Source organism: Girardinichthys multiradiatus, chromosome 15 (genome assembly GCF_021462225.1).
Source record: "Girardinichthys multiradiatus isolate DD_20200921_A chromosome 15, DD_fGirMul_XY1, whole genome shotgun sequence".
Lineage (NCBI taxonomy): Eukaryota > Metazoa > Chordata > Actinopteri > Cyprinodontiformes > Goodeidae > Girardinichthys > Girardinichthys multiradiatus.
In genome coordinates, this window is record NC_061808.1 from 31,611,500 (window position 1) to 31,637,766 (window position 26,267).

At 38.6% G+C, this 26,267-nt stretch overlaps 1 long non-coding RNA gene across 1 annotated transcript; it reads right to left on the bottom strand.

The window, feature by feature from the left end:
- Positions 1–1,400: 1,400 nt before the first annotated feature.
- LOC124882407 lies at positions 1,401–25,448 on the bottom strand. The gene is made up of 6 exons (XR_007041894.1): positions 25,219–25,448; positions 24,603–24,662; positions 14,539–14,607; positions 3,464–3,636; positions 1,782–1,883; positions 1,401–1,700 (listed from the first exon to the last, which is right to left on the bottom strand). It is a non-coding gene; the product is annotated as an uncharacterized LOC124882407 (long non-coding RNA).
- Positions 25,449–26,267: the final 819 nt, after the last annotated feature.

Consider the following 26,267-nt stretch of genomic DNA (forward strand, 5'->3'; position numbering starts at 1 on the left):
TCAATCAGACTTTATCATGTTAAGAATTGTGAGTGAGCAGCAAAGCCTCAGTGACCCGTCCCCCCCCTTGTCTTGTGTCATGATGAATGTTTGGATGGGTTGTACTGGAATTCTAATTTCCCCTCGGGGATCAATAAAGTATCTTTGAATTGAATTGAATAGTTTTCTTCCCAATACGATAGTTTGCCATTCCTAACCTACACTAATTTGAGAGTCTTTAAAACACAGTCTGAGATTTATTAAATCTTTTTTCTATTTGTTAATCCCAAAAAAAGTCATTTTTGTGAGTCATTTTTGTGAGGTCAAACACTGATGTTAGATGAAAAGACCTGGATCAAAGTCTCTGCTTTTTTTCATCCCTAAGGTGTTTTATCGAGTTTAGGCCAGGGCTCAGTGCAAGTCTGTCAAATTCTTCCACACCAAACTCCCTCCTCCATGTCTTTGTATATATTATTTGCTCATGCAGTTTGGCGAGGTGTTGCATATCTACTAAAGACATGTCGTTGTGTGTGTGTGCGTGTGTGTGTGTGCGTGTGTGTGTGTGTGTGTGTGTGTGTGTGTGTTTGTGTGTGTGTGAGTGTCTAGACAGACATTCTTTTTTCTACTGGCTTGTTTTAACAGATGCTCTTTGCTAAAACAAATATTGGGAGAACTTACCCTGGAGTGGCAGTACATTTACCAACTATTTCAGTTTACTATAAAACAGAGCCAAAGAGCTGTTTATATGCCGTCATCGCCCCACTGATAACTGATAATATTTTTGTATGAGAACTGCCCATCTGAATAACCAAACAGTCTACATTGCTGTCCCATGGGTCTACAGCCAAAGACCCTCCCTGGAGTTAGTTGAACAGGATATTGTTTGAAAAGTGACAGATGGACACACCCTTTTACATTGTCAGATTTAGCTTTCTGAAGCTCATTTAAAATTTGGGTAAATAATTGTAATTGTGATTATATAGTAAATCTTAAAGGACATTTCTTTAGTTATTTATGAAAAACAAAGCTTAACTCATGTTTAATTGTCTCCCATGTTTTATTCCATTTAGCCTTAAAAATAAGCATTTGCTTTCTAACTAATTTAGATGTAACTAGTCTAAATGTCAGATTTCTGGCATCAATTTCTTCAAATTTAAAGGAAACTTTAAACTTGTGCAAATGGCTTCTCGTTTCATGTGCCATTCTCCATATTAAAGTTGAAACACTTAAGCAAGATTTTTTTCTCAAATATTAGTTTTCCTATCCAGATGCACCAAACGAAATCTGATCTAGCTTCCCTCAAGCAAGAGAATATTTACCTGGACATGTCCCAGATAAAAAAAAAAAAAAAACAGTTCCATGACCAGGTAAACACGGACGCTTTCTTGCAGCTACTTTAAAATGATCCAACTGCAATCTGATGGAGTATTTTAAAGATCTGATTTATTTCATGTAAAAGTGTAAAATTTGTATTTTTTTGTCCTTAATAGATAAAAAAATAAAGCATGACAATGGGAGCTACCAAGTAAACGGTAGAGTGAAAGTATTTTTTTAAGCACCTGTTGCTGATATGCCAGCAAAAGCTGCTCCATCTTTTCACCAATCAGTCCAGTTTTCTTCTTTTTATAAAGTCCAGTCAGCTGAGGAACCTATTCATCCAGTGCAGCATAAAACACATAAGGCAGATGCTGATTTGTGATCCGTTAAAATTCACAGTAGGGCTGAGGAGAATTACAAAAGAAGGACATGAACAAAAACACTGCATACTATATGATCACTGTATCTTACACAGTTGTACTTACCTGCGTCTCATAAAAGAGTCCTGGTCAGCTGTCCTTAAGCTCTGATACAGGAGGAGAAGTTGTGATGATCTCTTCATATTGGACAGCAAAGGTGCGCATCACCTAAAAAAACACTACATGGCAAAAAATTTTAACTTTTGTCATGTAATGGCTAAAATTCTTCTCCGTGTCATGGCTTGCCTCCGACATGGCTTACAAGTTCGGGCAAGACACCGTGATGGCGTGCAAAGCTCAGTGAAGACGTAAGAAACAAGAAGTCTCTCTCAGAGTTAGTTAACTGGAATATTAACATGGGAAGTATCAGGTAGATTTGTGTAGTGGTTTAGGCACTCAGTTAGCGATTAGAAGGTTGAATCAATCGATCTCTTGGATTATATCATTTAGTCTAAAAAAAAAAAATCATATCATTATTCAATTTTACTGTCTCCATAATAACACTAAGAAAAATAATAAGTGCCATTCTCTGCAAATTCTAAACTAACATGAAACTGGATTATTTTGTGGGTTTAAATCCCAATCAGCACCTGATAAATGCAGTTACTGTGTTATTCACTCGTTTTTCTAGGGGTCTTCCAATTCAGGATAAAATCCCTGCCTATATGCATTCAGCATTCCTAGACTGTTAACTTTTAGACACACAGTTCATAGAAGTTACTCTAGCTATTTAGCAGAACTGATTAAGAATAATTTACTTCTATTAGTAAGATTCACCATTGGGTTTTTACAGTGTACCATTGCAGACACACAAACGCTAAAATGTATTTATTAAAAGTTTTATTTATATTTAATTAATTGATAAATTAATTAATACATTATTGTCAGTCAGTCATTTTCTACCGCTTATTCCATAGTGGGTCGCAGGGGAGCTGGTGCCTATCTCCAGCAGTCTATGGGCAGGAGGCAGGGTACACCCTGGACAGGTCATCAGTCCATCGCAGGGCAACACACAAACAACCAAGTACACACTCATTCATACACCTAAGGGCAATTTAGATTGACCAATTAACCTAACAGGTATGTCTTTAGACTGTGGGAGGAAGCCGGAGTACCCGGTGAGAACCCACGCACGCACGGGGAGAACATGCAAACTCCATGCAGAAAGACCCCTGGCCGGGAATCAAACCCAGGACCTTCTTGCTGCAAGGCAACAGTGCTACCAACTGCGCCACGGTTAAATGTTATTATTATTATTTTTGTTTATAATTACCAGGGCCAGCTGGCTAATAAATATCTAGCATTTTTGGACATTCTTTCATTTTATATCTTGATAACTGCTGCAGCTGTGCCAGACTTTGTCCTGTTTTTCCATAAATAGACTTTGAACCGAAGTTAATGGTTCACAAAATCTGGAATGTTAAAGTGTGTGGATACTTTTGCAAGGCACTGTAAGTTTAATAGTTGTGGATATGTGTCTCCAAAATGTTCGAAACTGGAGGTCTGTCTACAAAAAACAGATGCACTTTCCCTTAAATGCTTCCAAGACTTACTGCCCCTCCAACAGCAATGTAGGCAAGCCTCCGTTTATTTTCCCATTATAACATCTCATCACTATCACATGGAGAAATAAATAGCCAGGGACAGGTCTCAGCCTTTGATACTGATCCGGCTCTGCTGAAACTTGTGAGGCAGTGATGTCGGGGCGGGGCACAAGGGAAACAATTTCTCATCATTATAGTCATTACCCGCTAGCCTTATCATCTCGGATGTTTGTCTTCAGATGTCCTGCGTTGACTCAGTCCTTAGGATCAGGGTTGGTATTATCCCTTGTGACTGAGACAATGCCTCGACCCACTTCAGTTGGTTGAGTTTGCATTTATTCAGCCAGCTGCACATCTGCAGAGAGCCCCCTGTTCCCCTGCAAAACAGAAGGCAGATGATTATTAGTGGGGCCTTGCAGTGCAAAATGGAAAATTAAAGCGAGGTGCAACAGTTCCTTCACATATAATTGCTGATGGCTCAACATTCCTTTTATTTTTACAGCACTAATATCTGCCTTTGATGGCACACCTTATGCTGTGATTCCCATATTATCATACATGAGGAAACCATGCTCCTGTGTGGGCTTTAATGTGTGTCTGAAGAAAGTGAGCTCATAAACACACCATGAGGGAGTTGCAGCAGGATGTTTATGGGGATGGGAGGTAGAATGAATTAAGAACCGCAGGGGTTTAGGCACCAGGAGCCCCTTGCCACGCATGTATACACACTCTATGCACACGTATCCCAAATATGCACACAAACACAATGCAACACCTCTGTGTTTTTCATACAGACACAGACAGAGACTGCCACCAACCTTAGATGCAAAAACAGCACTTTAATAGTGTGTAAAATACGCTTAACAAGTTTGGTTTAGTTGTGGTGTTCTCATTCTCTGAACTGTAAAAGCCTTTTCTCACACTATCGGTAGAGGTGGGGGTGGGAGAGTAGGTCACGGATGGAGAAGGTTTGCATTAAAGAAACAGACAAACAGACAGGATGTCAGAAGGAAAAGATGTCCACCAGTCTGAAACCCATCCAGAAAGCTTTAACCTGGAATCTGCTCTACCATTAAATGTTCAAAAACAAGAGCAAATGGCACGACGGTAGCACAGAGGTAGAGCTCGCAACCCATGTACAGAGGCCTTAGTCCTCGCCGCAACCCGTCACGGGTATCAGTCCCAGGCCGTTGACCTTTGCTACGTGTCTTCCCCCTCTTTCTCCACCCCGTTTCCTGTGAGCTCACTTTAAAAAAATAAAAGCTACCAGTGCTGCAAAAGAACCCATAAAAATACAAGTTCAAAAAAACATACAATCACATTTGCCTAATTTCTCACATTATGAACATTGCCCTTCAAGCTTAATGTTTACCACGTGTCTGCAGCAATCGCACGCATCCTGTGGTGGTTACTTCATCACTATGTTTCTCTGTAGAGCGTTAAAGCAGGCAGGTCATAATATTTGGGACTCTGCTTTTTTGTCCTCATTTTGTGCTCATTTTCTGTTATATGAATTTTAATCCGAAGCTGGTCCTTTTGGGACACAAACACGTTCTGGTACTCTGTCGGCCTGTTTTGTGCTTTTCAGTGCTTCATTCTGTTAATTGAGAGGGAAACTGAGAGGAAAATTATTTGGGTTCTGAAAAGAGTGGGATAAAAAAACATGAAGATGTGCTTTATTCTAAGCTGTCTAGTTGCAAGTTTGCTGTTCTGTGTCTCAGCCAACACAAAGCAAAGAAGAGAAAGACATCGGGCTTTGCTCTGAACACAAAGATCAACACTTTCAAGGCAAGGAAAGTGACCCCTACATGGCCTAGGCCTTCCCAGGTCAGAAGTCAAAAATCACTGCAGATTAAAGCATCTTCTTTTACTGGGCCATTAAAATAGCAGGATATATTTCTGTGTGCTTGATCAGGATCCCACCTATATCCTGCTCCCAAACCTATTTATGCTGTTATAGCAAAAACAGTGTTAAAAAAATTACACAGGATGTCATAAGATTTATGTTTCCTCAGATTTTGTCTGTGCATTACTAGAAGAATGAGTCAGACTGTTGATAGCTATTATGACTGTTTTGGCTGAAAAGGAGTAAAAGCAAAATTAAGTTAAAATGAAATGGCAACCAACATAATGTCAGCCCCATACAGAAGCAAACTCTTAAAAAAAAAGTTATTAATTGAGCAAAATACTAACCTAGCATTCAAATGGACAAAAGCAAAATAAAGTAAAAGGATGACATATTTTTAACAGGATACATATTATCCTAAGAAGCATCTTTCCTTTGGATTTCAAAAACACACTAAACTAAGTGATGTTATTCTGGGGATTGGCACGGCCCTGTTACCAGTAATAATGAATACCAAGGTTTAAAATGTTTAAGGTTTCAAAGCCTCTATGAAAGTATTATGTTGTTGCAATGGTTGAAAAATCATTTTAACAAGACTCTTATAGGACTATGGAGATCTGCATCTCTATGGTTGGTGGGATTTTGATCTAATTGCTATGCTGGGGCAGGAGGTGGCAATAACGCCAGTATTGATGACATTCAATTTCAAAAGAAAATCCTGAGCATGACGAAAGCAGTGCAATGCTGAGGATTTTCCAATCCAACATTTGAGGTTTAATGGAAACAGTCAGGACAAAGTCAGTCAGACAATAGGAAAAAATAAAACAAAATTAACTTTATTTTTATTGTGGTTTTTAGCAAAGAAAGTGATTTTTTTTTTTTAAGTAAGAATCAACCATCCACCTTTGGGTGATCATTTTGACAAATACTTATGTTAGTGTAGACTTGGTCTAAAGCAGTGTTGTCCCTCTTCTATCTGTTACTGTACCCTGTTAGTCAGTACAAGGAGCACACCTTTGCATGCCTAGACAAATTCATCTACAGCGGGGAGAACGAGTATTTGATACACTGCTGATTTTTCAGGTTTTCCACTTGCAAAGCAGGTAGAAGTCCTTAATTTTTCTCATAGGTACTCTTCAACTGTGAGTGACGGAATCTAAAACAAAAATTCAGAAAATCACATTGTGTGGTTTTTAACTAATTAATTCGCATTTATTGCATGAGATAAGTATTTGATACATCAGAAAAAAACATTTTTAGTACAGAAACCTTTGTTTGCAATTACAGATATCAGACGTGTTCTGTAGTTCCTGACGAAGTTTGCACACACTGCAGCAGAGATTTTGGACCACTCCTCCTTACAGATCTTCTCCAGACCCTTGAGGTTTCAGGGCTGTCACTGAGCAAAACGGACTTTCAGCTCCCTCCAAAGATTTTCGATTGGGTTCATGCCTGGAGACTGGCTAGGCCACTCCTGGACCTTGAGATGCTTCTTATGGAGCCACTCCTTAGTTGCCTAGCTATGTGCTTTGGGTCGTTGTCATGTTGGAAGAGATTGGAAGGGAGATTGACCGTCATCTTGAACTTCTTCCATTTTCTTTTAATTGCACCAACAGTTGTTGCTTCTCACCAAGCTGCTTGGTTATTTTCCTGTATCCATCCCAGTCTTGTGCAGGTCTACTATTTTATCCCTGAGGTCCTTACGCAGCTCTCTGGTCTTAGCCATTGTGGAGAGGTTGGAGTTTGTTTGATTGAGTGTGTGGACAGGTGTCTTTTATACAGACAAGTTCAAAGAGGTGCAGTTAATACAGGTAATGAGTGGAAAACAGGAGGGCTTCGTAAAGAAGAAGTAACAGCCCTGTGAGAGCCGGGATTCTTACTGGTTGTTAGGTGATCAAATACTTATGTCACGCATTACAATGCAAAATAATTACTTACAAATCACACAATGTGATTTTCAGATTTTTTTTTTTCACTCCCAGTTGAATAGTATCTATGATAAAAATTAAAGACTTCTACATGTTTTGCAAGTGGAAAAACCTGCAGAATCAGCAATGTATCAAATATGTTTATACTGTTATACCTTGAAACCATGGTATTTTTACTCAAGGTAATCATATGTGACAATCTCACACCCGCCCATGCCTTGTCTAAGATCTGTTGAGCATGTCTGCCAGGTCATTTAAGAGTGAAAGGTTAGGTGCTAAGGGCAAAAAAAAATGTAAGCTTCTACTAAGACAGCCAAGAGGCAGAGCCATGTTTTTTTCACATGCAAAAAGGATGATATGAAACAACAATGTTGGTATATCCAGCTGGATTACTGAGTCAGAGAGGTTGCTATGGAGCCAGTCAAAAACAAGGGAAAGCCTTGTTTTGTCTGCAGAAACAGGTTGTAAATAATCTATTGTTATTTTTCAGACAACCACGAGGAGGGAAAAGAGAGCAGTGCATTTAGCTGTCGGTTTTTAATGTTTTAATCCACTGCTGGCCAGTGGCTCTGTTGCTCAGCTAGTGTCTCCAAGCTCCCCACATTATGTGTGCCTCCAGTCCAATCTGTACCTGCCTTTTTAGTTGTTACATGCAGTGGCTAAAATGAGCTTCTGCCGCCTGTTGGCCGGGCTCGTCTTGGTGATAAAGTAAGGAGGGGGCTTGTACTTAAAGGACTCAGTTTAGGTGGTTCGGCCATCTGATAGGGCACCCTAGGGCAAACCCAGTTGGTGGAACACACTATATTTCTCTTCCGGTTGGGAACACCTTGACGGTGAGCTTGAGAACGTTGCTGGGAAGAAAGATGTTTGGGTTACCTCAAAATGTTGCCCCCACAGCCCAGTGTCAGATAAGACAAAGGGTGGATGAACGGACGGATGACTCTGTAATAATGAATGTGGATGTTGGTAACCTTGATATAACACTTAAGATATTAGATGTTTAAAAGGTCCAAACAAACAGAACTCTATTCAGAGAGGTCCCTTTATTCCTCTGCATCTACAGAGCCCGTATCTGTGGCTTTTACATGCATGACTGCTCCCTATCCTGTCCAAATCTCCAAGAAAAATCTATGATATGCTTTATTATTGATGCCAGACTCTTACTCATTGTCTTCATTGTGGTAGCCCACCTGACAAGTGCTTTTGCCTCTGCGTCTGTGCCGTCAATGCAATATTCCCATGTTAATCAAGTGTCAGAATCACATTCTTCAGCCCAAAATATACTGTCGTAAAAGGTTAGATAGTGGCGGTGTCTAGACTTTAAAGTCTCCCAAATAGTTTGCGTGGCCTCTAAACACCTTAAAAGGGAATGTCAAGTCTTCACAGTTTGAGGTCTTTGAGGTCAAACCAGTGCTTGACTGCATGCGTCTCAACCTGATCACTCAACTAATTCCCTCATTAAAACCCAGAAAGCAGCAGCAGGAACTTTAGGGAAAGAAAGACATGAAAAAAGAAATGTATCTTCCTCTGGGAGAAAAAGGACTGAAAGAAAACATTTAGAAGGCAGTGTTTCTTTTTGGATTTAACTTCTGCTTGTGGGAGGAAACCATCATCTTCTGAACTGGCATCTACTAGCAGTTGTCTCTGGCAGCAAGATAGGCTCCAGCAGCAGGAGTGTAACAGTGTAACTCCATCCAAAGCAAACAGAACTCTATACTCATTTCACTTTGGATTCCCGCTACCTGGAATTTTAGTTTTCTCAAAAGTTCCCATTTGTCCCTGTGGATCGATCTGGTGAGGTCAACACTCTCTTAACGCTTGCCCTGGAGACCTGTTTAACTGATTAACTGAAACAGATCCAGCCGCTACCACCTGAATATGCTCACTGGCGACCAGGAATAGAGTTGGTGACTGACTCTTGCAGACCTGGCAGTAATTTCCTGATCTGCACCCCACACCACCTCCTCTATTTTTCCTTCCTGCTAAAATTCCCTGGAAGGAAACAGCCCAGTAGCAGTGATAGTAAATTGCTACTATTGCTTGTCCCTGCAGTTGCAACAACCTATTTTTATTAAAGCTAGTTTTCTCAGCCTCTCCTTAAGCTTTGATGAGAAGGAGCTCAATAGAATCATGAGAAAGTAGTCTGAATTTCCCTATTAAAATCTATTTGTTTTTTTTACAGTAGCAGTCAGCCAGGCCCATTTTTGTTCCCCCTTCATGCTTCCACCTAAGCGGTAAAAGTTAGATGTGTTCCCAGCCCACAAATGCCAAAGTACAAAGCCGGGTATTCATATGTTCATCCAAAGACCTCCACACCCAGCTCTGATGGTATACTGAAAGCAGCAGCCAGTTGGATGGAGGGAAAGTCTGAACAGATATTTCACAGAGAGGAAAAACCCAAAGAGCTCTAAATGAACGGTCGCCTCAACACAGTCTTTTTTTTCTATGAAAGAAGGGGTAGTGTTTGAGGACAACACAGCAGTGATTCAAATTCAACCACTTTGAATTCTTTATTTGAAATCTGTAGCTGCAACTATACTACATCTCATGGGTGAATAAATAATGTTCATACTGGAAAAAATACATAAGATGTCTGGCTAAGAGATTTGAATTGCTTTTAAGGCCCACTTTAATCTGTTCCAGACTGTAGCCATTAATTATGGGACTAGTGTTTCAGTCTTGGTCTGCTTTGAAGCCTTGATCTAATCAGGTTTAGAACTAAACGCTTTGTCTTAAGTCCAGCAGCTTTAAGAGAAAATTATCACGAACAGCTAACTTTGTTAGCACACAACTCCATTCTGTTAGATCTTTAATTTAAACCCGAAAAGTACTTGATACATTTTTTTGTTAGGAGCTCCCAGCTGGTTTCTCTCCGCTGTTTTGGTCTGTTAATCTCAACTAAACTACGACACTGCATTTTGTTTTCCAGATTATATAATTTCATACATTTATACATTGTGATGGATTTCATACATTGTGATGTGAAAATAAGCAGAAATTAAGCACCGTGGGGCTGCAATGGAGAGGTAATATAAGGTGGAGCTACTATTTATAGGGCTGGTGGACTGAAGCAGAGGACTCACACTCCTATCTTGTAGAGCTGATATTATGCAACTTTTCAGATAAGCCCCGAATCAAATTACTAAAATCCCTCCTCAGCATGCAATTAAGAGTCCTGGAAAAGCTCTGAATTAATTGTCTTAGGTGTGTTAAAGCAGATACACATCTAGACTTTGCAGAACACTTGTCTTCCAGGACTGGAGTTCGAGAGCCTTGCAGTAAAGCAAGGCTTGCTGTACCTATACTCCTGGTGTTGTAGCAGGTGTTCCCTTCAGGTTGTGGGGGAAAAAAAGCATTGGAGAGCTGATCTCTGGCTCATCTGAAAACACTCCCCAGTGGCATGAAGCAATGATGGTTTAAATAAGACTTGTTGTTGAGGAGGAGGTGAAAATAAAAAAGACAGCCCATCTGAGTGATGGGGGAATCATTATCACCGCCCAAAACTTGAGATTGAGCATTTCACGCGATCCCTATATCAAGCTTCTGCCTTAGCTATAGAGCATATCTTATCAGTATGCCATAATAGCCTCTCCCAACGAGGTACACTTGGTGCTTAGAAGGGAGACCTCAGCCTTAAACCAGAGGTAAACATCACAATTGTTCTTCCAGAAACATCGCTAGGAAGTACTACTTTTACATAGTTCCTCCGGGGCATCATATAACTTCAAAGAAAACAACATCACTGGATTTCAAGTATCACTGTTGAGCCCTCTGGAGTTGTAGGATCATCAGCAAGACATCAGTGAATCAGGGTGTCCACCGAATGGCTCCAATAACCAACCCACCCTCCTATAAATTAATACTATCTCAGAAGCTGATTCATTACAGTGATTAAAACATCTAATCCGATCAAGAATCCTATTGTTTGCTAACTCTATGCACCCTGGCTGCTAAAATATTCAGGAACCAATCATTTGAATCTACACACTCAAAAAATATATTCTGTTTCTCTAATCAGCAGTTCTTCTGCATACTCTGACAAATATGGATAAAATCTTCTTTCCCAGTAAAGGCATGAATCTAGCTTTTCTGAGGTGGAATACATTTGTCAGTTTTAGCACACCCAACTTTGGCTAGCAACACAGATGACTGGTTGAAAAAAGAGCTGCAAAAAATACATTTGTCTTAGTAATGAAATGTAAAATTAACAAATGAAGCGTTCTTACAGAAAGCCAGCAAATGTTAAATTTACTATTTTTAGTAGTATAGTAATGTTTAAATGTACTTTTGAATTAGCTATGCTCTGTGCAGCTGTTAGCATAACTGCAGCTAAGATGCTCGCTACATACAAATACTCCACAAAATCCCGCTTTAAAAATCTGAACTATTCCATTATTCCTTTATTTTCTTTTATCTTGCAAAGGCCATACGTGCACTTAACAGAACTGTACCGAGCTTTCATGTCAGACTCAGTTCTTCCATCTACATTAACAAAATTTCTGAAGCTATCATGGAGGCCACTAAAGGTCAGCAGAGAATCCTGACTGTGACTTCTTCTTCAGCTTACTTTGGCACTTAGTATTTTCAGACCAGGCAGAACAGAAGCTAGCGCCCATTTATAGACCTGATTGAAAATGAGACTTAGCAATAACAACAGTGGCAGACGTTATTAATGTCCTGACCCTGGTTGAATTTCTCAATAAACAGTCTCTTACTGGGTCATTATCATTTAAGAGCAGGCCCAGGTCGAGTAAACGAGTGAACTGGATTCTTTCTGCTCCACAAACAGTCAGCCACTGACCACCAAGTGTCAGTCAGTATTGTATGACTTATCTCCCACATCATCATGCACTTCTACACTTCATTTAGGGAATCATTTGGGGCTTAGGAATGAAGGCTGGGATAAAGATTGACCAATAATAGCAACACTGTTGCACATAGATGTTATTGGAGGAAAAGAAGACAGTGTTTCAAAATGTCGAACTTCTGTTAATCTTTCACTTGAACCAATCACACCAGTTTATCTGAAATGGTACCAGTGTTTAGTGATTCAGAGGTGATGATGTCATGGCAGGGCATGAGAACAGTCTTGAGTTGAAGTTCTCTGTCTGCCAGTTCTCAGAGATAAAAGGGATCTTGTTCACAGATCCGTGAGCCCTCCCTATCTCTGGTTAGTTGCTTGTGTCAAGGTGGCTGCTCTTCCCACACAGCTGGCATCCATGGCCGAAGTTCCTGGCAAGTACATTAAAGGAGGATTCTGGTGTTTTCTGCTCAGATCTCGGGACATACTTGCAGCAGCCCTCATGAAGGCAACATTTGAAGGGAAAAATCATTTTGTAACTGTTGATATGCTGCAATATGTTGCATTCATGAGTAATGGCTACAGTTTGTTAACAAGAAAAAACACCAAATAGGTTCAGTCCCATCAAGGGTAAATCTAGTGTTGATTTCAACTGTAAAGGAAGTTTTGAGTTTGGCTTGTTTTATGCAGACCTCTCCCTGATTCTGAAAATGATATCCATCTGATCTCTGTATATTGAATGTTCATCGAAACTAAACTTTAAAATAAACTAAAAAAATTAAAGTAGAACCTAAAATAAAAAGGTGCTCACCATGGTCCTGACAGTAAAATAGCTTTCTTATAATATGACTTCAGCAAAGATTCAAACTCTATTTTACAGACAGGAATGCATCACCAAACAACATGCTGATCCACACCTACCTAATCAAAATTTTAAAACTCAAAGTAAATAAAAACTAAACCAAGTAAATGTAAGTAAAAAGTCTAAGGTTCAAATAAAAGATTAAATACGGTCACTTTGTGCTACAGAAGTCTTGCTTGTACATTATCCTTGAACGTTTTGATGAAAGTTAAAAACAAGGGAGACCATAATTACTTACAATTGTGTAAAATGTGGGTGAACCTTCAACAAAATGATCCGTTACTATGTTCTTTTATTTTCATGTTTTATGTTAAATAAACTTTAAATGTTCTGGAGATTGTTTTATAAACTTTTACCTTTTTTATTGTCGATGGTATTTATATATTATATATTTATTATATATTTTATACTTATTTCAGTCAGTTCTTTATGAATCTTATAGGGATCTGGGTACTTGATAATACTGTAAGTCTAACTTCTATTAGCCATAAAAGCCAATGGCAGTGTAGTTCTGTCTGTTTAATGTGTCCAAACAGTAAGTGAGCATCCTTATAAATAAATAAAGGCTGTACTGGACTTTGTTTGAGACTAGTTAATGTGATACATTTGGGTCTGCCAATAGCAGAAATAAGTTGGAATAGTATTGTTTAAGAATGCAACAATGATATCAGTACATTGTCCTCATTATTCTCTTTGTTTTCCATCTTTAGAAATGCCCTGCCACTTTCCATGAGCTTAGGCCATTTAACAGTATGTTGGGACAACTGTGCCAAGCAATTATTTGTGTGCAGAGTGTTAGTGGATGTCATATGAAACACAATACTCCTTTAAATATTAATTAAAAGAAACTGCAATATCTCACACCCTGACAATGTGATGAGGATTTGTGGTTGTGATTTAATGTGCTCTGCAGCTCCAAATACAACCTGTCAATCATAAAAATAAACTGTTTATTCCAGCAACTGGCACAATGTTCTATATGCACAGCGGTCATATTGAATCTGGACTTGGAGTTTGGTTGAGAACCTCCTGGTTGAAATTTGAACTTAAGGATACGTTCTATTAGATTTTTCACAGTAGGAACTTAGACATTTCTACTTCCCAGTACAAACAGAACAATAATTCTACCAGCAGCTACTCAGACTTTATCCACAGAACCTTTAAGTTATTCCCTTTATCAAACCAAGTTAGGTTTAAATGTATCCTGTTGGGTCAGTTCCCATATTGTATCTATTCAGGATTTTGTGAATACCTTGTACCGCAGAGTTTCTGCCATCTTCAGATGATCCTCAGCACAAGTCTCACCAATGACTAACATTTACAAGTCATCTTACTGCACAAATCCTCTAAGACGAGCTGAGAGAATACTCAGATTTATGTGATAATCAGTAGTTGAAACCAATATTAAAACAGAAGTATAGGCTGTAGCAACTTTATATATGTGTGTGTAATGCCTAATGCCGTAAAACAAATAAACACCAAGCTGCCAAAATTCTTAACTATCCCTTTATCTGCTTAGAGTAGGTGCGGGCACAGAAAAGCAACCCATCTCTGGAGGCTTGTCGAACTACACCTTTCCTTGGTGGGTAACTCTGTTGTGTCTACACCTTCTGCTTAAAACGTCTCTGCTGTTGCAGCTGTGGACAATTTTACTCTCAAACAACCAGTCCAATTATTTCTTGTTTTATGAACCATCTGAGACTCTGCCTTCATCCCGGCCCTGCAGGACTCATTTAGAAACTGAATGTGATATTCGGGAGTGGCACCGTCAGACTGACTGTGTTTTTGTAGGAGCAGAGCCATTGGTTCCAGCTTAGTTTTGGACCTTTTTCACTGACTCACATCAGGATCACAGGCAGGAAGTTATGCAGGAGGACAGCTGCAGATAGTGGATGGTCTCAGGTTGTTGAACTGAATAGAGAGAGATAAAAATCAGTGAGGAAGACAAAATAAACATTGGCAAGAGAAAATGATGAAGCACTCATATTATGTTCTTTTGTGTCTCAAAGTTCAAAGTAAAAGGACAGTCTTTGGTAAATGTACAACAGGATTACAGTACCAAAGGCGTATTAGGCAGCTTGTCGTGGAGCTCTTTTCTCTGCTTCTGATTTTAGCGACCACAGTTAGGCACCTTGATCCCTTACTTCCATCACAGTTACATAGTTATCCTAAGCCTTTAATAGCAATCTATTCAAAACACGCTTTACTCTCAGATGTGAAAAATGTGTTTATTAGTCGTATACATGTCTGTTTAAATGCAATTGTTTTAAGAACAGTCATGCCAAAGTGACCTAGGTAATCAAATGCTGCATTGTTGACACAAATACTAAGTTGCACATTGACCAATCATGGTCCAGCTCCAGTAAATGCATTGTTTGCATTTATGATTTTCTGTTCCTCAAGTATCACTTTTATAATTGTAGCCTGTTTCCTTTTCTCTGCAAACCAGTTTTAATGTGTCTGGTATCATTGTCCTGTTAGAATATCCAATTGTGTCCAAGTTTTAACCATCTGATCTAAACTGTTACAACCAGATCAAATAAAGCTGATTAAGATGCCGGATGCAAGCGTCTGAAATGAGCTTCCTTCTTCTAATTAAAATCCCCAAATCATTATGCCAGTAATGCCAGTGATCTTCAGACCAGAACTGTATATGGGTTAAATGTATGCAATGATAACAATTTGATAATGATAGCTACTCACTGACACATAAAATAAATAAAATGTCTTTTTTAGTTTTGGGTTGGAAGGAAAAATATTTTTGCTAAGCAGTTATTTAGAAATATCTGGGACTAATCTGCAATTCTGTCATGAAATTCTAAGTGTCAGAAATGCCCAACGGTCATGATCACAGTACAGACTTATGCAAATTAAATTAAAAGGATTTTGTAATAGAGAAGCAGCATCTTGTTTTTTGGACTAATAGTGCAGTTTGACATGAAAAAAACGTATGCGTTCAATCATGACATCCAGCTGGTTAGGGATGAAAAGCTGAAAGACTCTTAATGTGGACAACAGAGTGAGGCTGTCTTTTATGTTCAGTCCTCAGGGAAAAATCATGAAGGTAGAGGTGATGTTACCACACACACACACACACACACACACACACACGCACACACACACACACACACACACACACAGCAGCTGTAGTCATTATTTATAGAGTATTGTTTCCCCCTCAGCTGAAGTAATAGACCTTACAGACGCTGTAACACATATCAAACACTCCCACTCAAACCAGAACATTTCACGCTGGGCCCTCACAACCATCCCCCTCCACTCAAGCTTGAATCCCACTCCCTTCAGTGTTGTATAATCATTCCACACTTCCTCTAAGCTGCACTGTGACAGCTTGAAAAACAGCCATTTTCCTGTTTGGGAGGGCAGTGGTTAATGGATAGTTATGGTCTCTGTCAGGTGAAAACCTTGAATCCTCAATATGCCCATTTTTCAGGGTGAAGGACAAGTAGCAGTGGACCCAATGGAGTTATGTATTTTACAAATTAACTTTACAGAAAAATGACACTCTTATTTTCAGGTGGCTAGCCTAACAATCTTCTGTTAGTTTAATGCAAGTATTGTAGCTGTTCTCCCGGAGTGTTTTATACTAATACCAAGGCCCAAACTCATTTTGTCAGCAAAGTAAAGTATTTATACCCCTTGAACTCTTCAACATTTTTTCTTGTTACGAGCACAACCTACAGACCAACATTAAGTACTGCTGGGTTTTGAAGTGGAAAGAAAATGACACATGTACATCAGTATGTAAGCAAATGGAAACCTGGAAAAAGTGTGCCATGCATATGTATTCCACCCCCTAGACCCGGATACCGCACAGGCCTTCTTCAAATTAGTAAAAATAGCCCTCCTGTGTGTAATTTCAAAAGTGCAGCATGCATTTACGGATATTTAGCCCTACTGTGTCAAGACTTTCAGTGCAGTTACACCTATAAGTCTTTTGGGTCTTTACCAGCTTTGTACATATAGGCAGTGGAACTTTTGCCCATTTTTCCTTGCAAAATAGCTCAGGTTCCATCAGATTGGAGGGAAAACATCTGTGAATATCAATTTTCAAGCCTGCTACAGATTCCCAATTAGATTTAGGTCTGGGCTATGACTAGGCCATTCTCACACACAAATATGCTGCTTTGGCCAAAACCTTTCTGTTGTAGCTCTGGCTGGATGTTTAGGGCCACTGTCCTGCTGGAAGGTGAACCTCCACCCCAGTCTGAAGTCTTTTGCAGCCTTGAACAAGCTGTCTTCCAGGACTTTCCTTCATTTAGCTCCAGCCATTTTCCAATCAAATCTGACCAGCATCTCTCTACCTACACAAGAAATACATCCCACCACAATGTTCCACCAGTGGGTTGGTTTCCAGGGTGATTTCCTGTCAGACATAGAACACACACATAGAAGCTAAACCTGTAAAATATGTGAGATATAAACCTTGTCTTTAGTTCCGGGTGGTGGGGGTCCAAAACACCAAAAACAAATCAAAATTCTTATTAAAAGTCAGATGTATATTTTCTTTTACTCCAGTCACTTTCATGACTCTTTCATTCAGCTATGAGACATGTGGTTTGCATTGTGCAAACACTGTGAAATTTTAAAAATACATGCAGGTTCTTTTTACTTCCTGTCTCTGAGCTACTTTTGATGAGAATGTCCAGGGAACCACTCCTGAGGGAATGTTGTACAAAGTAAGATCAGACAGATGACTGCAAGGCTTCAACAATGAGTCAAAGTTAAAACAATAACAGACAAGACTGACCATCATCACACACTCTACTAAGCTATTCATATGGCAGAGAATCTGCTTTTAGTCTGTCTGTCGTTTTTCTCTGGTTTTACCCACATTTACATTTTGTCCACCAAGCTGTTATCTGATCCTAAAACTGTAGTGATCAATCATTTTAAAGATCCCAGTGAATTAAATATTGTCATATCTGCCCTAAAAGCAACCGCCTGCTTGGTTAAAGGAGGTAACAAGTGGAAAAATGAAATGATCGGCCTTGAAAAACAAACACAGAGCTTAGTGGAGCAATTGTGGTGTGTTGTTTTTTCAGAATCAGAATCAGAATCAGAATCAGAAAAGCTTTATTGCCAAGTACGTTTTTGGACATACAAGGAATTTGTTTTGGCGTAGTCGGTGCAATACAGTACAAATTAAACAGTACAAACATATCTACAATATAATATAAATATAAGTGCACAGTTTTAAGTGAGTGAGAGTAAATATAGAGCTATTTGAGGGAGACCTGTTTTTGGTTAGTGTGTTTCTCTGTGCATCACCGAGAACCCGATGGTGTGGCATAGAAGAGAAATCAGGATCAGATCAATTAAAGCATTTATAAATTTTAACAGTTTTTTGGAACCTTGAAATATGCCAGCACTGACTTTTAATATTTGATTTCACATGAAAAATGTAAAATATTTTTTTGGACTTATAGACCCCTGTGTTACAGTCTATAAGTGTAACAGTGCATGGCATCAAGTGTTTGTGATAACTGGCAATGAGTGTTTTGCATCAATATGGAGGAATTTGAACTTGGAAGCTTGAAGTCAAACTGATGACCAGACAATTTCCTTCAGGATTTCCTGGTAGAGACGAGAATTCATGGTCACATCAATTACTGCAAGTGATCCAGGTAAAGCAGCCTCAGACCATCACACTACCACCATCAGGTTTTACTCTAGGTATTATTTTTTTTCTGAAATTATGTGATAGTGTTACTAGGTGTAACGAGACACACACCATCCAAAACATCTGGATGGATGCTGTTGTAGCCCAGTCTTTTTCTTATTGTTGAATTATAAACTGTGACATTAACTGATTGAACTGAGGCCTGTGGTGCTTTAAATGTTTTTCTAGGTTATTTTGAGAACTTCTTGCGGTAAATTTTGATAGGCCGGCCACTCCTGGAAAGGTTTTCTTTTTATGTATCTTCCATTTATAGTTTATGGCTCAACATGGTAAAAAGTACATGTCCTGCTCTTGTATAGTGCTTTATCAAGTCCCCAGAGACCCCAAAGTGCTTTACACAACAATCAGTCATCCACCTATTTATACACACATTCATTCACTGACTGTGGTAGGCTACATTGTAGCCACAGCTAAAGACCTACAGAAGTGAAGCTAGCATACAGTCGGCGCCTCCAAGCCCTCTGACCACCATCAGGAGGTAAGGCGGGTGAAGTGCCTTGCCCAAGGACACAACAACTGAGTCAGACAGAGCAGGGGGTTTCAAACCATTAAAATTTCCTTAATGATCTAAAACATCTAAGTGTGACTAAAAAGCAAAAACAGATGAAATCTAAAAGGGGCAAGTCATTTTTCACAGCACTGTTTACCTCCCACTGTATCTGTAGTGAAACCTTATATATTCTGTGTATTTCAACCACAATTTAAATTATGTGTCTATAAACAAATGACATCAAATGTGCCCCTTTACCCCAACACGTGTCTATGTCCACACACTCGATGCACCCATTCATCCCTCATTTGTCTATGCGTCCTGCATTAGCCTCCCGCAGCACTCCTGCACCAAGCAGCAATGTCACGGTCTTTCAGGCATGTCAGAGCTGCATATTTTATGTTCCCCTGTGCCCCCTGCAGGCCCAGCGGCTGTGATTTAAAGTACAAGGAGAAAAGAGGCAACCTCAGGAGGCTCAACTTCCTGCTTTTAAAGTCTGCCACAGGGGAAAATCAAGCTATGAGCTTGGAAGGTAAGACCTAAAATATTTGGAAACACACAGTGGATTTTATACTAGATGAGGAGGGGATACTCTTCAAAGAAATTCTTTCATTCCATTAATCTTTCAAATAAAATATACAGTTCTGTTATCAGCTTTGTGCCAGTTATTTCAGCAATGAAATATTTCAGATTCTTTAAGCCAACTTTAATAAATTTTAAAAACGTTTAATCGGAAGTCTCTGATACTGTGGTATCTTTTCAAATGGGTGTTTTTAGCCTTTTTCCGATTTCTCTCCAAAATTTAAAGAACATGCAAAACAGGTGACACATTAACCACATCCAAATGAATGTAGCTAGCTTTTGTATACAGGAAATGCTATTTGTGTGAATTTGACACATTCACACTTTTGTATATAGCTTAAGCTGTGCTTCTTCAGTTGCATATCTTGTTATTTTCATGGGTCTAAATCTGGGTATTTAAAAAGCATTTTGTAGTGCTGTCATGTACATGTAGTATGTGTTGCATTTGATGTGCACATGCTATGTGTAGTGCGTGTATATTGGGATGAAGTCAGTAAAATTCACAGTGTTTTACCGCATCTGGATAGGGTACGTGACTTTTGCTGTGACATCACCTTGATAGCTCAGTGCTCTATAGACAGAACACAACTGCCTTCAATTATTGAAATTCTTTTTCTTTTTAAATAATTAGAAAAAAACGTGCCACTTCAGGCATGTCGAGATGGGTGAATTTTCATCACTGCAGGCAAAGTGTCTGCATAGTGTAGATATTGAGATTATTATTGGATCAAAAAACAACATTTAGCCATCCTGCCCATCCTGTCACAGTGATGGATAACTTTGGTATATGTTTCACTTGGTGTTGCCAAGCTCATGCCACTGAACTGTCTGGCATCTCCAAAACCTCTAAGGAAGACTGTCTTAACTTACTTGAAGCTAATGTTGTCCACATAAGTGAAGAAGTGACTGTAGGATAAAATCATGGTGACCAAGTAGAATGCCTTGTTGAGAGAGGGTGGCTAGCCAACTAATTGGCTAATTTGTGCCACACTCCTGTCTGTCAGTTTTTTGGCTTTCACATAGACAAGTGCTAGTACATGTCATTGATCCTTTAAATCATATACTCCCAGTAGGTCCCTTAGTGAGCAAAGCTTATTGGTTGTGCCATGTACCAGGCTAAAGACAAAAGGAGACAGAACATTTCAGGCTGTGGCCCCAAGACTCTGGAACGTCATGGATCACAAGTTAGGAGGTGGACCTAAGTGCAGACAGATACATGTGATTAAGTATTTTTTGAACAAAAAACTCACAGCCAGGCACAAGCAGAGCAGAATATGTAGCGCGACTAAAGAACTGGGCAGATCAACATGGAAAAACAGGCATGGTAATGAGCAACAAGCAAACATGAAGTTAATGAAAGAATCCGGCAATTAACAATGAGAACCAATGAGCATATTTAATGAGGGTGTGGAGAATGACACAGAATGTATGTGTGAGTAATGTAGGGATAATGAGGAACAGCTGGCAGAAAGCAGACAGAGAAACTGAGGGAGGAAGATTAATTAACACAGAGGAGCTGATAGGAGATATAAAGAAACCCAGATGAAATATCTAATAGAGATCTAACAGAAAATAACTCAACAACTAAATAATAACTAAACACAAAAGAATTAATTAATATGGAGACTCGTACTAGATAATAAACACAAAGAGAAAATAACTAAATAAGAACATTATAAGGAAATGATCAAAATATTTACATAAGAAAACCAAAGCCTTATTCTTAGTCAGTTCTTGCAATATTAAGCCATCAGAAATACATTGCAAAGGGTTGTGAACTGTTGAAAATTTTGGTGCAAAACTCCCAAAGTAAAATTACATTTTGTTACGTTTTTAATTTAGTTTCACATTTTATGTCAAGTTAAGATCATTTTATATTAATTTGCTTTATACCTTTTATTGGCAAAAACAATTTCACTTAAAACATTTTAACTTTTAAAAGCTGTGATAAATGGTCAGCGGCACTTCAAGATGTGAGGGGATCAAAGGAGTGGCAGAGGTCTGGCCTTGGTTTACAAGAGTGTGGCCATCAGCCCACGGGCCTCAAGATCAGAGGCAGAATTCACTTTTCCACGCATGTGTGTTTGCCACCATGAAGGAGCAGAACTAATGTCAAAAGGTCTGTTCAGACTTGCTACAGGCTCTTTGAAAATTGGTCTGTTGTGTTTCTTTTTTGAATTTCACTACTGACACCCTTAGTTTGTTATTCTTGATTCAAGAAATTCATGTTTGGCCAGAACATTGATTGGTCAATTTCTCAATTTAAAATGCATCACTTATCACATTTTTTATTTCTCCTTCATACATTGAGCAAAACCGACTGGTTACAGGCATAACATTTGTTGAGTTTAATGCTGAGAGGAAACAAGTCCACACAGACTTTGACAGACATGCTTGCTATAAAACAATATCTGATATGTTATTTTACCTTGACATTACAGACTGAAATAGTCCACGGTGCCACCAGAAAGAGAAGGATTACTAATTAAAATCACATGGGTGGTGATTGAAAACACATTTGTCCCGTTATGAAGAGGACATCAAGTTGATCACTTCAAGGTTGATTTTGTTGTTATAAAAACAGTTACAGTACAGCACAATGACCACTGCAAAATAAGAAAGAGTGTTGGTTGACACAGTTTAGGAATGCATGTAATTCAAATTCCCAGCATTCCCAGCTGGACCACCCCAGAGAACAACAACAACAACAAATTTAGAACACAATGAATGAATGAATGAATGACTGAAGACTGGAAACAAACACATAGGAACTGCTGTCTGGTGCAATGCAAGCAGAATGGTAGCATGCTCAGGAGAGTTAGTCCTCATAGAATATGCACAGATCTGCTCCTTCTCAGCATGTCATTCACAAAGCAAACAGAGCCAATGACATGCAGGTGCAACAATGGCAATAATCTCCAGCAAATGTAAATAATTTGCACACATTTCCTGGTAGATCACACAAGCTTTTAAATCATGATCTAAAAATGACCTGCAAGCACCAAAGTAAAAGAGAGAAATAGAAACTGAATTATTTTTGAAACCATCTTCAGATCATTACAAACCTCTCAGGTACTCCTTAATTGTGAGAACAAAGGAATTATACTTTTAAATAATGTTTCTAAATAATTAGGATATGTAGATGCTTTAATGCCCTTCTTTTAACTGATTCACTCTACGATTAAAAAAAAAATAACCGACTGAGCTTCCAGAACATTTCAGACTATACAATAAGTTTATGTAGTCTTTATAAATATGTATTATAACAACCTGTGATATTTTGTAATAATAATAAAATAATTGGCAATGGGAGTTTTTGATATGGGTCATTAGGGGAACTTGCCCAGGGGGGCATTAAACGGGGAGCACACAAACACTGGATACAAAAACAAAATGTGTCAGAAGTGCCCTGAACAAGTTTTCTGTTGCTTTTATGCAATTTGGCACCACTGTAGACTGAGATGTCCCCTACTTGCTGCTGAGAGTGGGGAGATGATCCTACGTGCTTTGTGTGGGGCTGCATTGGATTTTATGCCTATATTCTGAGATAATTGCCTACATTTTAATTGCATTTATATGAGGACCACCACTGATCGCTGGATTTTAAAGCGCCTATGAAATCTTCCCAGACTGGGAATGAATTTATGCATTGGTATTTCTTTTGGACTTTTTCAGGTACCAAAACAGTAAAAGTGCAAAATGGCAAAGGGCAGAAATGATCAACACCATCATCTTTTCATAACTGGGGATTAAACGAGATAAAAGACAGGACTGGGGGAAAGAAACATGTGACATTTAATTATTTACACATGTTTTTATATTCTTTGTCCCAAACGAACCACTAAACAGCCATGTCAGCTTGTCACCCACCCCCACCACCTGTTCGATAAATAACTTCTGCCTCCTCCGTACTGTATCCATCTAGGGTGTATTTTAGGCAAGAGACCACAATTAGAAACAGATCCAGGTGGTGACCTGGTGAAAAAACAAAGACTCAGCCTTGCACTGCTATGACCTTTGACTCTCTCTGGTAAATGAGTTGCACACAGGGGATGCGCGGGGTCAGGCCGAGCATGTGTCTTAGGGCCGCCTGTCATACTTCATTGAATAAAATTTACCTACTGTTAACCTTTTGCCTGGTGGCTGTAACACAGAGCTCAACTATAACTCATAACATGAACACAGAACTGAGAGAAAAATCTGGGATTTCTTAACAAAATAGAGTTGGATTGCTTCAGTTAATTGTTTATTCTCTTGGTATACCTTTTCATTAAAAAACATCCTTACATGGAGGATATTATGATTTAACTCATCAGCTTGATTTCATTATCCAATATACATGCATTACTGCTCTTCAAGCCTTCAAAACACACTAGTGTTTATGTTAAAGTTTAATTTGTGCCTCTTGCTCACTAAAATCCCTCCAGAATCCATTTATGAGCTAAGAATATTTTTGCTCATTGGAGGTAAATTTATGAAATATTTTCTAATTATTTTGAATAAATGAAGAGTCTTTGTTTCTGTTTTGTCATTCTTGCCCCTGTGTCCATCTTTGCTTCTCGGCTACTCAGCCTACAGTGAATTCTGCTTTTGTACCACATGATAATCACAATTATTGTTGAACAAAACTCACCATTATTAGTTTTTTAACCTCATCACCATGCATAAATTACTAATTTCTAATAAATTAAAATTTTTATGCAGGAATTTTGTCAAAAATTTAATGAGAGACTTTTTCATACTATCACACCTTTTTCTTTTTAAGACAGTTAATACCCTGTCTGATTTGCACCACCAACTGTTAAGTTAATACAATATTTAAGTAAAGTTGTAAAAATTATAGCCAGGATCACAAAAAGTGTCAGATTCTAAAAGAACAGCGACACACAATATATTGTACCTTTTCCTGAGAGCTGCTAATAACGTGAAACAGGAAAAAGCCCAAATTGCTGCAATGCTGGATTTACAAAAAATCTAAATGAATGTCATCCTCTCTTAGTGTTATTGTATGTGTACATAATACTATTTAATATAACACTTAATATGATTTGTGTTCTGTTTTAGCAGAGATTGCTTCACATTCAGAGGTTAAAAAGCATAACTGAAAAAGATTCACTTTGTCCTACTTACCCAGCACAGCTCAGCCCAGACCAGATATCCCACTGAGAGCATAAATGAGTCCACTACTTCCTGTGAGTAAAGAGTGATCATTGAGCAACCCTGAGAGTAACAGTCTACTGTAATGAAATGTAGTTATGTGACCCCAACGAAAATCTACTAGCAGAGGATCTGTAAAAGTCCTTCTGGTTTTATCAGAATGATCAGATTTCATAAAACCGGCAATAACAGGAATCCGAAGCACAATTAAAATAAGTTGTGCATATAAGATATAAAAATTAATTATTCATGAAATCTATGAAAATGGTTGGTGGGAAATTCCAGCATGTTTTGTGTCAATGGGTGAAGGGCCCAGAGTCAGAGGGCGCTCATGCTGGTCAAAACAAAAAAAAGTGTATTTGTTATCAGGTGATTAGCCTCCAGTACTCATGTAGTTACCTAACAGAAATACATCCCAGGTTCTTCATTTAACAGCTGTGTTGATAAAATTCACCCCGGCTCAGTTTTTTTAAAGAAACTGAAGTTTTCTAAAACTACAGTTTTCATGAAAAAATAAGTGGGGAAAGAGATAGCTCAGAATTTTTGAAGTGGAGTTCTGTTAAAAGGTTACAAGCAGTTTATATCTTACCTGCGGTAAATAAGTCCCTTAATGTGTTCATTTATAAATCCGGATCAGTTAGACCAAAGCTAACAGATAGTCTGATGGAGCCAAAGCGAAAGTGGACTTCTACTATCTCAAAACAATTCCGGTCTCATAAATGTAAAAGTGGCTAAAGTGAATTCTCCTAGGAACGTTTAAACAGTTGCATTTGGTTTAGTCAGTTATTCAAACCTAAGCTGATGATTATTTACTCTGAAAGGTTAGGTAGGAGGTGGTGCGCCACCAATAATCTTCCTGTGTGAAACACATACTCAACATGTAAACAGTTTCCACTCAAAATACCTGCCTGATATAGAAGTAAGGTGGTGCACACACAAACATCATTTTGCAGTTTATTTGAATGCTATTAATTTATTTTAATACAGCTTTACATTTATATCAGTTTCTCTGATCAGAAACAATTCTCAATATGTTTTTAACACTGGAAGATAAGTGCTGGTGCATCACTTCTGACCACCATTTCCTGTGTAAATATTCATCTGCTTCTGCATAAATAACCACCCACAGCAGTTCAAAGATTCATAAATAGCAATCACATAAACAGCTAGAATGTTTTGGGATTTAGATTTAGTAGGCGAACTGTTAGCTCCATCCTCAGATAATCTGGATTTAAACTAAATGAGGATGTAAAAAGAGGAATTTACTGCCGGTAAGATATTAACTGCTTATAATCTTTTGACAGAAGCTCACTCAAGGTGACAGCGCAAAATAAACAGAGCATTGTAACCTTTGAGGATTTATGTATTTTTAAAATTTCTCTTCTATCCTTAGAATTTCTCATTTTGTGCTGTTATTCCCCTTAGAAAGTAATATAAACCTGTAGGGTTAACAACAGCAGGCGTTTTAGGTGGCATTTACGCTTGAATGTCAGGCCAAATTACTGCTACAAACAGATAGCTATAATCGACATTAATCTACTGTTTGTTCTGCTGATTTTTTTTTTGATTCAGTTAATGACTTTCATATGGTGCTCTTTAAATCCTTGAGAAAATGAGGTTTGTTTATCTTACACAGAA